Here is a 10,526-nt window from a genome sequence, read left to right as displayed (position 1 = left end):
ATGGACATGATAAAGGACAGAAATGATAAGGAAGCAGAAGAGACTAAGAAGAGGTGACAAAAATACACAGAAGAACTATACAAGAAAGGTCTTAATGATCCAGATAACCACTGTAGTGTGGTCACTCACCTAGAGCTGGACACCCTGGAGTGTGAAGTCAAGTGGGCCTTAGGAAGCATTACCATGAAGAAAGCTAGTGGAGATGATGGAATTCCAACTGAGCTATTTCAAATCCTAAAAGATGATGCAGTTAAAGTGCTGCACTCAATATGTCAGCAAATTTGAAAAAACTGAGCAGTGGTCACAGGATTAGAAAAGATCAGTTTTCAATCCAATCCCAAAAAGGGAAATGCTGAAGAATGTTCAACAACAATACAATTGTGCTCATTTCACATGCTGGTAAGGTTATGCTCAAAATCCTTCAAGCTAGGCTTCAGCAGTACATGAACTGAGAACCTCCAGATTTCAAGCTGGGTTTCAAGGAGGCAGAGAAACCAAAGATCAAATTGCCAACACTCACTGGATAATAGAGAAAGCAAGGGAATTCCAGAAAAATATCTACTCTGCTTCATTGAGTACACTAAAGCCTTTGACTGTGTGAATTATAAGAAACTGTGGAAAACTGTTAAAGAGAGATGGAATACCATCTTATCTGTCTCCTGAGAAACCTGTACGAGGGTCAAGAAGCAACAGTTAGAACTGGACATGGAACAACTGACTGGTTCCAAATTGGGAAAGGAGTACAACAGTCTGTATATTGTCACCCTGCTTATTTAACTTATATGCAGAGCACATCATGAAATCTGAGCTGGATGAATCACAAGCTGGAATCAAGATTGCTGGGAGAAATACCAACAACCACAGATATGCAGATGATACCACTCTAATGGCAGAAAGTGAAGAGGAAATAAAGAGCCTCTTGATGAGGGTGAATGAGGAGAATTAAAAAGATGACTTAAAACTCAACAAGTCAAAACTCAACAAGTCTCATCACTTCATGGCAAATGGAAGGGGGAAAGTGAAAGCAATGACAGATTTTATTTTCTTGGGCTCCAAAATCTTTGTGGATGGTGATTGCAGCCAAGAAATTAAAAGACACTTATTCTTGGAAGGGAAGTTATGACCAGCCCAGACAATATGTCAAAAAGCAGAGACATCACTGCTGACAAAGTTCCGTATAGTCAAAGGGATGGTTTTTCCAGTAGCTATGTATAGATGTGAGAATTGGTCCATAAAGAAGGCAGAGCACTGAAGAATTGATGCTTTGAATTGTCATGCTGGAGAAGATTCTTAAGATTCCTTTGGACTGCACAGAGATCAAACCAATCAATCCTAAAGGAAATCAACCCTAAATATTCATTGGAAGGACTGATGCTGAAACTGAAGCTCCAATATTTTGGTCACCTGATGTAAAGGACTGACTCACTGGAAAAGACTCTGATGCCAGGAAATATTGAGGGCAGAAAGAGAAGAGGGCAACAGAAAATGAGATGGTTAGATAGTATAACCAGCTCAATGGACATGAATTTGAGCAAACTCTGAGACAGTGAAGGCTAAAGGAACATTCTTGCTACAGTCCATGGGGTCTCAAAGAGTTGGACATGACTTAGTGACTGAACAACAATAGTTATACAATAGACCTTGTTGTTTATCTATTTTATTTATATTGATAGTAGTGTGTATCCATTAATCCCAGTCTCTTAATTTTTCCCTCCTCCACTTCTTTTTCTCCTTTGAGAATCATAAATTTGTTCTCTGTGTCTATAAGTCTGTTTCTGTTTTCTAAACAAGTTCATGTGTATCATATTTTAGGTTCCACATGTAAGTGATATCATATGATATTTCTCTTTCCCTGTCTGCCTACTTCACTTAGCATGAGCACCTCTGCATCCATCCATGTTGTAAATGACATTATTTCACTATTTTTTATGACTAAATAATATTCTATTGTGATCCACACAATTAAAGACTTTAGCTTAGTCAATGAAGCAGAAGTAGATTTTTTTTTTTGCTACTCTCTTGCTTTTTCTATGATCCATGGATATTGGCAATTTGATCTCTGCTTCCTCTGTCTTTTCAAAGTCCAGCTTGTACATCTGGATGTTCTCTGTTCATATACTGCTGAAGCCTAGCTTGAAGGGTTTAGAGCATAATCTTGCTAGCCTGTGAAATGAGTGCAATTGTATGGTATTCTGAATATATGAAAACTGACCTTTTCTAGTCCTTTTCTAGACCTTTACTAGCCACTACTGAATTTTCCAAATTTGCTGGCATATTGAGTGCAGCACTTTCACAGCATCATTTTTAGGATTTGAAATAGCCTAACTGGAATTCCATCACCTGAACTAACTTTTGAAATAGCTTAACTGGAATTCCATCACTTGCAGTAACTTTGTAGTAATGCTTCCTAAGTCCCACTTGACTTCACACTCCAGGCTATCTGCCTCTAGGTAAGTAACCATACCACCACACAGTCATGGTTACCTGGGTCATTAAGCTCTTTCTGGTATAGTTTTTCTGTGTATTCTTGCCACCTCTTCTTAATCTCTCCTGCTTATGGTAAATTCTTGCTGTTTGTGTCCTTTGCTATCTCCAATTTTACTGAAGAGAACACTGGTCTGTCCCATTCTATTGTTTTCCTCTATTTCTTTTTATTGTTCACTTAAGAAGGCTATCTTTTCTCTCCTTGTTATTCTCTGGAACTCTACATTCAGTTGGGTATATCTTTTTCTTTCTCCATTGCTTTTACTTCTCTTCTTTTTTCAGCTATTTGTAAGTCCTCCTCAGACAACCAGTTTGCCTTCTTACATTTCCTTTCACTGGGGATGGTTTTTGTCACTGCCTCCTGGACAGTGTTATGAACCTCCTCCTATACTTTTTCAGGCACTTTGTCTACCAGATCTAATCCCTTGATTCTATTCATCACCTCCACTTTATAGTCATTATGGATTTAATTTAGGTCATACTTACATGTCCTAGTGGTTTTCCTTATTCTCTTCAATTTAAGCCTGAGTTTTACAATAAGGAGCTGATGATCTGAGCCATATTAAACTCCAGGTCTGATTTTTGCTGACTATATAGAGTTTCTCCATCTTCAGCTGCAAAGAATAGAATCAATCTGATTTCCATATTAACCATCTGGTGATATCCATATGTAGGGTCTTCTCTTGTGTTGTTGGAAGAGGATGTTTGCTATGACCAGTGCATTCTCTTGGTAAAACTGTTAGCCTTTGCCCTGCTTCATTCTGTACTCTAAGAACAAACTTTCCTGTTATTCCAGGTATCTCTTGACTTCCTACTCTTGCATTCCAATCCCCTATGATGGAAAGAACGTCTTTTTTTTTTATGGAAAGGAAAAGAAGCAACAGTTAGAACAGGATGTGAAACAAGGACTTGTTAAAAATTGGAAAAGGAGTATATAAAGGCTGTATATTGGCATACTGTTTTTTTAACTTCTATGCAGAGCACATCATGTGAAATGCCAGGTTGTATGAAGCACAAGCTGGAATTAAGATTGCCAAGAGAAATATCAAAAACTTCAGATATGCAGATGACACCACTCCATTGGTAGAAATTGAAGAAGAACTAGGAGCCCCCTGATGAAGATGAAAGAGGAGAGTGAAAAACATGGCTTAAAACTCAACACTCAAAAAACTAATGTCATGGCATCCGGTCCCATCCCTTCATGGCAAATAGATGGGGAAAATGGAAACAGTGACAGACTATCTTCTTGGACTCCAAAATCACTGTGGATGATGACTGTAGCCAGCAAATTGAAAGACACTTGCTTCTTGGAAGAAAAGCTAGGACAAAGCTTGTCCTTCAGTTGCTCAGTTGTGTCCGACTCTTTGAGACTGCGTGGACTACAACACACCAGGCTTCCCTGTCCTTCAGCATCTCCCAGAGCTTGCTCAAATGTGTGTCCATCAAGTTGGTGACACCATCCAACCACCATCCTCTGTCATCCCCTTCTCCTCCTGGCTTCAATCTTTCTCAGCATCAGGGTCTTTTCTACAAACTCAGCTCTTTGCAACAGGTGGCCAAAGTATTGGAGCTTCAGATTCAGCATCTGTCCTTCTAATAAATATTCAGGACTGATTTCCTTTAGGACTGACTCATTTGATCTGCTTGCAGTCCAATGGACTCGTAAGAGTCTTCCCCAACACCACAGTTCAAAAACATCAATTCTTCAGCTCTCAAACTTCTTTATGGTCCAACTCTCACATCCATAATGGCTATTGCTGGCAAAGTAATGTCTTTGCTATTTAATATGCTTTCTAGGGTTTTCATAACTTTTCTGCCAAGGAACAAGTGTCTTTTAATTTCATGGCTGCTGTCACCATCTGCAGTGATTTTGGAGCCCAAGAATATAAAGTCTGTCACTGTTTCCATTGTTTCCCCATCTATTTGCCATGAAGTGATGGGACCAGAAACTCTTTGTCTTTTGAAAGTTGAGTTTTAAGCCAACTTTTCATTCTCCTCTTTCACTTTCATCAAGAGGCTCTTTAGTTCCTCTTTGCTTTCTGTCATAAGCGTGGTGTCATCTGCATATCTGAGGTTGTTAATATTTTTCCTGGCAATCTTGATTCCAGCTTGTGCTTCATCCAGCCCAGTATTTCACACGATGTACTCTGGATGTAAGTTAAATAAGCAGGGTGACAATATACAATCTTTAAGTACTTTCCCAATTTGGAACCAGTCCTTGTCCCATGTCTGGTTCTAACTGTTGCTTCTTGGCCTGCATACAGGTTTCTCAGGAGGCAGTTAGGTGGTCTGGTATTCCCATCTCTTGAAGAATTTTCCACAGTTTGTTGTGATCCACACAGTCAAAGGATTTAGGGTAATCAATAAAGCAGATTTTTTTTTCTGGTATCCTCTTGCTTTTTCTATGATCCAGCAGGTTTTAGTAACTTGATCTCTGTTTCTGCTGCCTTTTCTTAATCCAGCTTGAACATCTGGAAGTTCTCAGTTCAGGTACTATTGATCCCTGTCTTGGATTTTTTGAGCATTAATTTGCTAGAATGTGAAATGAGTGCAATTACTGGATAGTTAGAACATTCTTTGGCATTGCCTTTCTTTGGGATTGGAATGAAAACAGACCTTTCCAGTCCTGTGGCCACTGCTGAGTTTTCCAAATTTGCTGGCATATTGAGTGCAGCACTTTAACAGCATCATCTTCACAATTTGAAATAGCTCAGCTGGAATTCCATCACCTCCACTAGCTTTGTTTGTCATGATTCTTCCTAAGGGCCACTTGAATTCGCACTCCAGAATGTCTGACTCTAGGTGAGTGGTCACACCATCTTGGTTACCTGGGTCATTAAGATTTTTTTTGTATAGTTCTTTTGTGTATTCTTGCCACCTCTTCTTAATATCTCCTGGGTCTGTTAGGTCCATATCATTTCTCTCCTTTATTTTGCCCATCTTTGCATGAAATGTTCCCTTGGTATCTAATTTTCTTGAGGAGATCCCTAGTCTTTCCCTTCTATTGTTTTCCTGTATTTCTTTGTATTGTTCACTTAGGGAGGCTTTCTTATCTCTCCTTGCTATTCTTTGGAACTCTATATTCAGATGGGTACATCTTTCTTTTTCTCCTTTGCCTTTCACTTCTCTCAGCTATTTGTATGGCCTCCTCAGACAACCATTTTGCATTTTTGCATTTCTTTTTCTTGGGAACAGCTTTGCTCACCACCTTTTATACAATGTTACTAACCCCCATCTGTAGTTCTACAGGCACTCTATCAGATCTAATCTCTTGAACCTAGACAGTGTATTATAAAGCAGAGACATCATTTTGCTGACCGAAGTCTGTATAGTCAATGCTATGTTTTTCCAGTAGTCATGCATGATTATGAGAGTTGGACCATAAAAAATGCTGAGTGCTGAAGAACTGATGCTTCCAAACTGTGGTGCTGGAGAAGACTCTTGAGAGTCCATTGGAGAGTAAGGAGATCAAACAGTCAATCCTAAAGGAAGTCGACCCTGAATATTTTTTGGAAGGACTGATTCTGAATTGAAGCTCTAATACTTTGGCCTCCCTGTGAGAAGAGCTTATTCATTGGAAAAGTCCCTGATGCTGGGAAAGATTGAGAGCAAGAGGCCACTGGTGACAGAGGATGAGATGGTTGGATGGCATCACTGACTCAGTGGACATGAGTTTGAGCAAAGTCTAGGAGATAGTGAAGAATGGGGAATCATGGCATGCTGCAGTTCATGGGGTCTCAAAAAGTCTGATAGGACTTAGTAGCAGGACAGCAACAGCAATGTTTTGTTGTATATATGTACCAACAACAAAATGTAGCATGTCTTCTTTATCTATTCATCTGTCAGTAGACATTTGGATTGCTTCCATGTCTTGGCTATTGCAATTTGTGCTGCTGTGAATATAGTGGTTCTTGTATTTTTTTGAATTAAGTTTTCAGATATTATACCCGAGGGTGTAATTGTAATATGGTAATTCTAGTTTTAGTTTTTAAGGAAACTCCATTCCATTCTCCAAAGTGACTGCATTAATTTACATTCCCATCAACTGTGTAGAAGCGTTCCTTGTTCTCTATACCCTGCAAAGATAAAATTCTTTTTTTTAAATGAGTTTAAACGCGTTTTATTTTTAGACAACCTACATGACACGTTTCTCAAAAACAATGCCTCCGCTCCAAATAAATCAACGTTCAAAACAAATGAAGAGCTCGAGATGACATCAGTCCCATCTGTCTAAGTCCTGGTGTTGTGTGGATGAAAAGCAGTGGCCAGCCAGTTATGACGACAGGTGATTGATCCAAAGTAACTGCCAACTTTGTTAACATTTTTCCATCTTTAAACCATCCTTAGAGAAAATCATATATGGGGTTACACCATCCTCATGATAGTCTAGCAGAGCAACCATGCCATCTGTATTCATGTCTTCACCAATAAAGAACTGATCGTTTTTGAAATTAGCAAGGATGTGCTTGATTTGTTCTGCAGCCCCTGTCATAAAAGGTTTTACCTTTCTGGTCTCTGTTCTTCAAGTGTGCCTTCGATTGACTTCATGTAATCTTTGATGTACTTCTTGGAGGCTTCTTTTGTGAAGCTGGTTTCCTGCAAGTGATGGTTCATGACGATATCGACACCAGTGATTACTGTGCTGTCGGTACCTTCTCCCTCGGGGCTTTCAGCGGAGGCATTTCCACCAACCAGCGAGTCATCGATGTTACCCTCTGTGCTACTGACCATCTTCCCCTCCGCCTCCAGACACAGCACATCCGCGACCTCCCGGATCTTGTAGATGTCGGAGAACATCTCGTCATGGCTAATGAGGTCCCGGTAGATGATCATGATGGCGACTGGAGGGAGGCGACAGCGGCGCTGGCTTAGCAGGAGCCCGGAGCTCAGAGCGAGCGCAGTGTGGCCAGAGCGGCGCTCGGGGGGAGGGGGGAGCGGGCGGAAAAGCTAAAATTCTTAATATAAGTGAGAGTAAGTTAATGCAATGAGCATCATAAGGAATAAATATTAAAAAATAAGCTTGCATAATCCAATATTATAGTTAAACATATATGTATACAGATGTGCTTGTATAAATATATTAATATACTATCCTATTTATGATATGGTATTTCTTCAGCACACACGTTCTATGATTAATGTACACGCATAGTTTTGAACAGAGGTAAGTTTGCAGAATGCTTTTAAGGTCTTCTGCAGAAGGAAGGGCAGATTGCCACAGCCTTGCAAATGTGCTTTGGTTGGTCCTTGGTGCTGCTGGCCCCAGTCTCTTGCAGACAGAGACCTGACTCAGCCTTCCGTGTTGTCGTGCTCTTTGATGCTGTCGTCTTGTTTGCTAAGGAAGCTCCATGAAGCCCTCAGCTAACTGAAGAGATGACTCAAGCTTTGCTCCTACTGTACATGCTTCTTGCACGGTGGGGTCAGGGCAGGCTGAGGGTAGGCTGAGTGGCAGATGACCTTAGGTCTTCCTGTATATGCAGCCGAATTGGGACACTCACATTCATCAGGGACACTCATGCTGATGATCACAGTGTGCAGGGCTGGCTGGGACCCATTAGGTCACAGTGTGTGCAAGGGAAGCCCAGCCCCTGGTCCCCACCTCTCATCCAGGCACTCAGCTTAGCCAGGCTTGTAGGGTGAGGAACTTTTGCTGTTGGCCCTGCAGAAGGCTTGGTAGGGGAAAGGCCTGCTCTGAACAAGAATGCCTGGGTCTTCTGGAGACCTCCTTGCACTGCCATCTTCTCATGTACCTGGGCCCATCTGAACTGTAATGCGGAAACTGCAACATGTGTGTGGTATATAAGTGTGTATGTGTGATTTTAATTCTTTGCAAATATAACCTGATCTACTTAAAAATTTAAAAATTTGATTATTTTAGTCCTCTAACTTTTAAACACATTTCCACGAAAGAAATATGTAAAAAGAGGATTGCCTAGACATGCAGTCTAGGAAAAAAAAATACTGGCAAAAATTATAGTAAAATTATAGTCATTTTTTGAGGGGACATTATGAATACTTATTATACTTTTACTCTTTCTATTTTTATGAATTTTAAAAATCATCATCAAGCATTATTTTTACAGTCAGAAAACATATCTTGAATACGAAACTTCAGTCTATTTGTTCTCAGATTAGTGGCCTCAGGTCTGCAATAATTAATAGTTAGTTGACTTGTAGTATCAGCGATTCTTACTAGAAGTATTTGATCTTTCAGCATTGCTAACATTGGTTTTGGGGATTTCTTTAGTAATTTTGCTGTTTTTCTGCAAGATTTTTTTAAAATAAAAATTTTATAGGCAAATACTTTGGGTATTGCTCAGTCAGTACACTTTACTTCATTAAATTCTCAAGCTCTTAACCAAAGGATGAAATCACGGTGAGATCATTAAAAAGGCAATTTGGCAATTGAGAAACCATTCCACACACTATTGAAGACAGACTTTTATCCCTGCCAAAGAAATCACCATGACTAAGAGTTCCATCACTGATATTATTATGATGCATTAAAGTCCCTATCTAATTATAATATATCAACATTTCAGCATGACTTATAAATTCTATCTTATCAGAGAATTTATTGCCTTCATTTGTCAGAATGGGAAAATAAAGAATGGAAGTCAAATGATTAACCCAAGGACACTCATCAACATTTTAAACATCTGGAAATGGGAATCTGGTCCCTGACATCAGTGTTCTTGTTCATTAGAGGGAATTTCCCATCAACTATGTCATTTTTGATTAAATAATCCTTATAGAATTAATTTATTTAAAATATGCTCTGTGAAAAATAATCATTATCTGGCTTTGTTTGTATGCTTTAGTTTGAATTTTGAAAATTACCCAAATCTTCTCCTTTTTGAGAGGTCATGAAAAGAAAAATTCAGGGTATTGATAGATACCACATAATACTAAGAAAAAAACTGAACATCTCTGGGATAAAAATTCCATTATAAGATTTTCTTTTCAGATTTTAATTCTATCAAATTACAGTTTCTCCAATTTGTAGCAAGTAAGACAGATAAAGTTCCATATAGTCAAAGCTATGGTTTTTCCAGCAATAAAGTATGGAAGTGAGAGTTGAACCATAAAGAAGAGTGAGCTCTGAAGAACTGATGCTTTTGAACTGTGGTGTTGGAGAAGACTCTTGACAGTCTCTTGGACTGCAAGATCAAACCTGTCAGTCCTAAAGGAAATCAATCCTGAATATTCTTTGGAAGGACTGATGCTGAAGCTAAAGCTCCAATGCTTTGAGCACCTGATGTAAAAGGCTGACTGATTAGAAAAGACCCTGATGCTGGGAAAGATTGAAGACAGGAGATGGGAATGACAGAGGATGAGATGGTTGGATGGCATCACCAACTTGATAGACATGAGTTTGAGCAAGCTCCGGGAGTTGGTGATGGACAGGGAAGCGTGGTGTGCTGCTGTCCATGTGGTCACAAAAATTCGGACACGACTGAGCAACTGAACTGAACTGAGACAGATAAAGAGAAGATTTCTCCTAGGCTTTTAATATTTGCTTCTGATTTGAGTTGTTGATGTTGCAAACTTTCTTTCTTACTATCTTTTGTTCCATTTTGTTTTAGTTGCCTTAAAACCATGAGAGAAGTAAAAAAAAATAGAATATCTTAATATTTTTCAATTTTTAGGTAAAGTTTGGAATATATGGAGGTCTCATTTTATATTTGGTTTGAGTTACTTTGTTCACTTTTAGTTTTAATAAAATGTGAAACAAAACAAAACTCTCTAGTGTATACGACTGTTTATTTTATTATGCTCTGTTTAGTTATTCAAGAAAAAAAAAGTTACAGAAGTGTAATCGTTGCCATCTGTTGTATTTGAAGTAAAATCTAGCCCCAAAGTCAAAAAAGTCATAGCAACAACTTATAAAAACAACTGCAATAATATCAACTCACTATGGTTACTAGTGAAACTTTATTTTTCTCCCAAATGAAGTAAGTTTCCTTAGAGGATTATTTTAACATTTGATTTATATCATTATTAAATTTTCCTCCAAAATCATCAAAGTCTCTAATAAGACT

The 10,526-nt window shown here is 38.9% G+C and overlaps 1 pseudogene; it reads right to left on the bottom strand.

Annotated features, from left to right (window-relative positions):
* Positions 1–6,642: 6,642 nt before the first annotated feature.
* Positions 6,643–7,420, bottom strand: LOC110128772 (translationally-controlled tumor protein pseudogene; annotated as a pseudogene).
* Positions 7,421–10,526: the final 3,106 nt, after the last annotated feature.

The sequence above is a fragment of the Odocoileus virginianus genome, chromosome 27 (assembly GCF_023699985.2).
Source record: "Odocoileus virginianus isolate 20LAN1187 ecotype Illinois chromosome 27, Ovbor_1.2, whole genome shotgun sequence".
NCBI classification, from domain to species: domain Eukaryota; kingdom Metazoa; phylum Chordata; class Mammalia; order Artiodactyla; family Cervidae; genus Odocoileus; species Odocoileus virginianus.
Note: the sequence above shows the minus strand (reverse complement) of the source record. Positions and strands in the feature narration are given on the sequence as shown.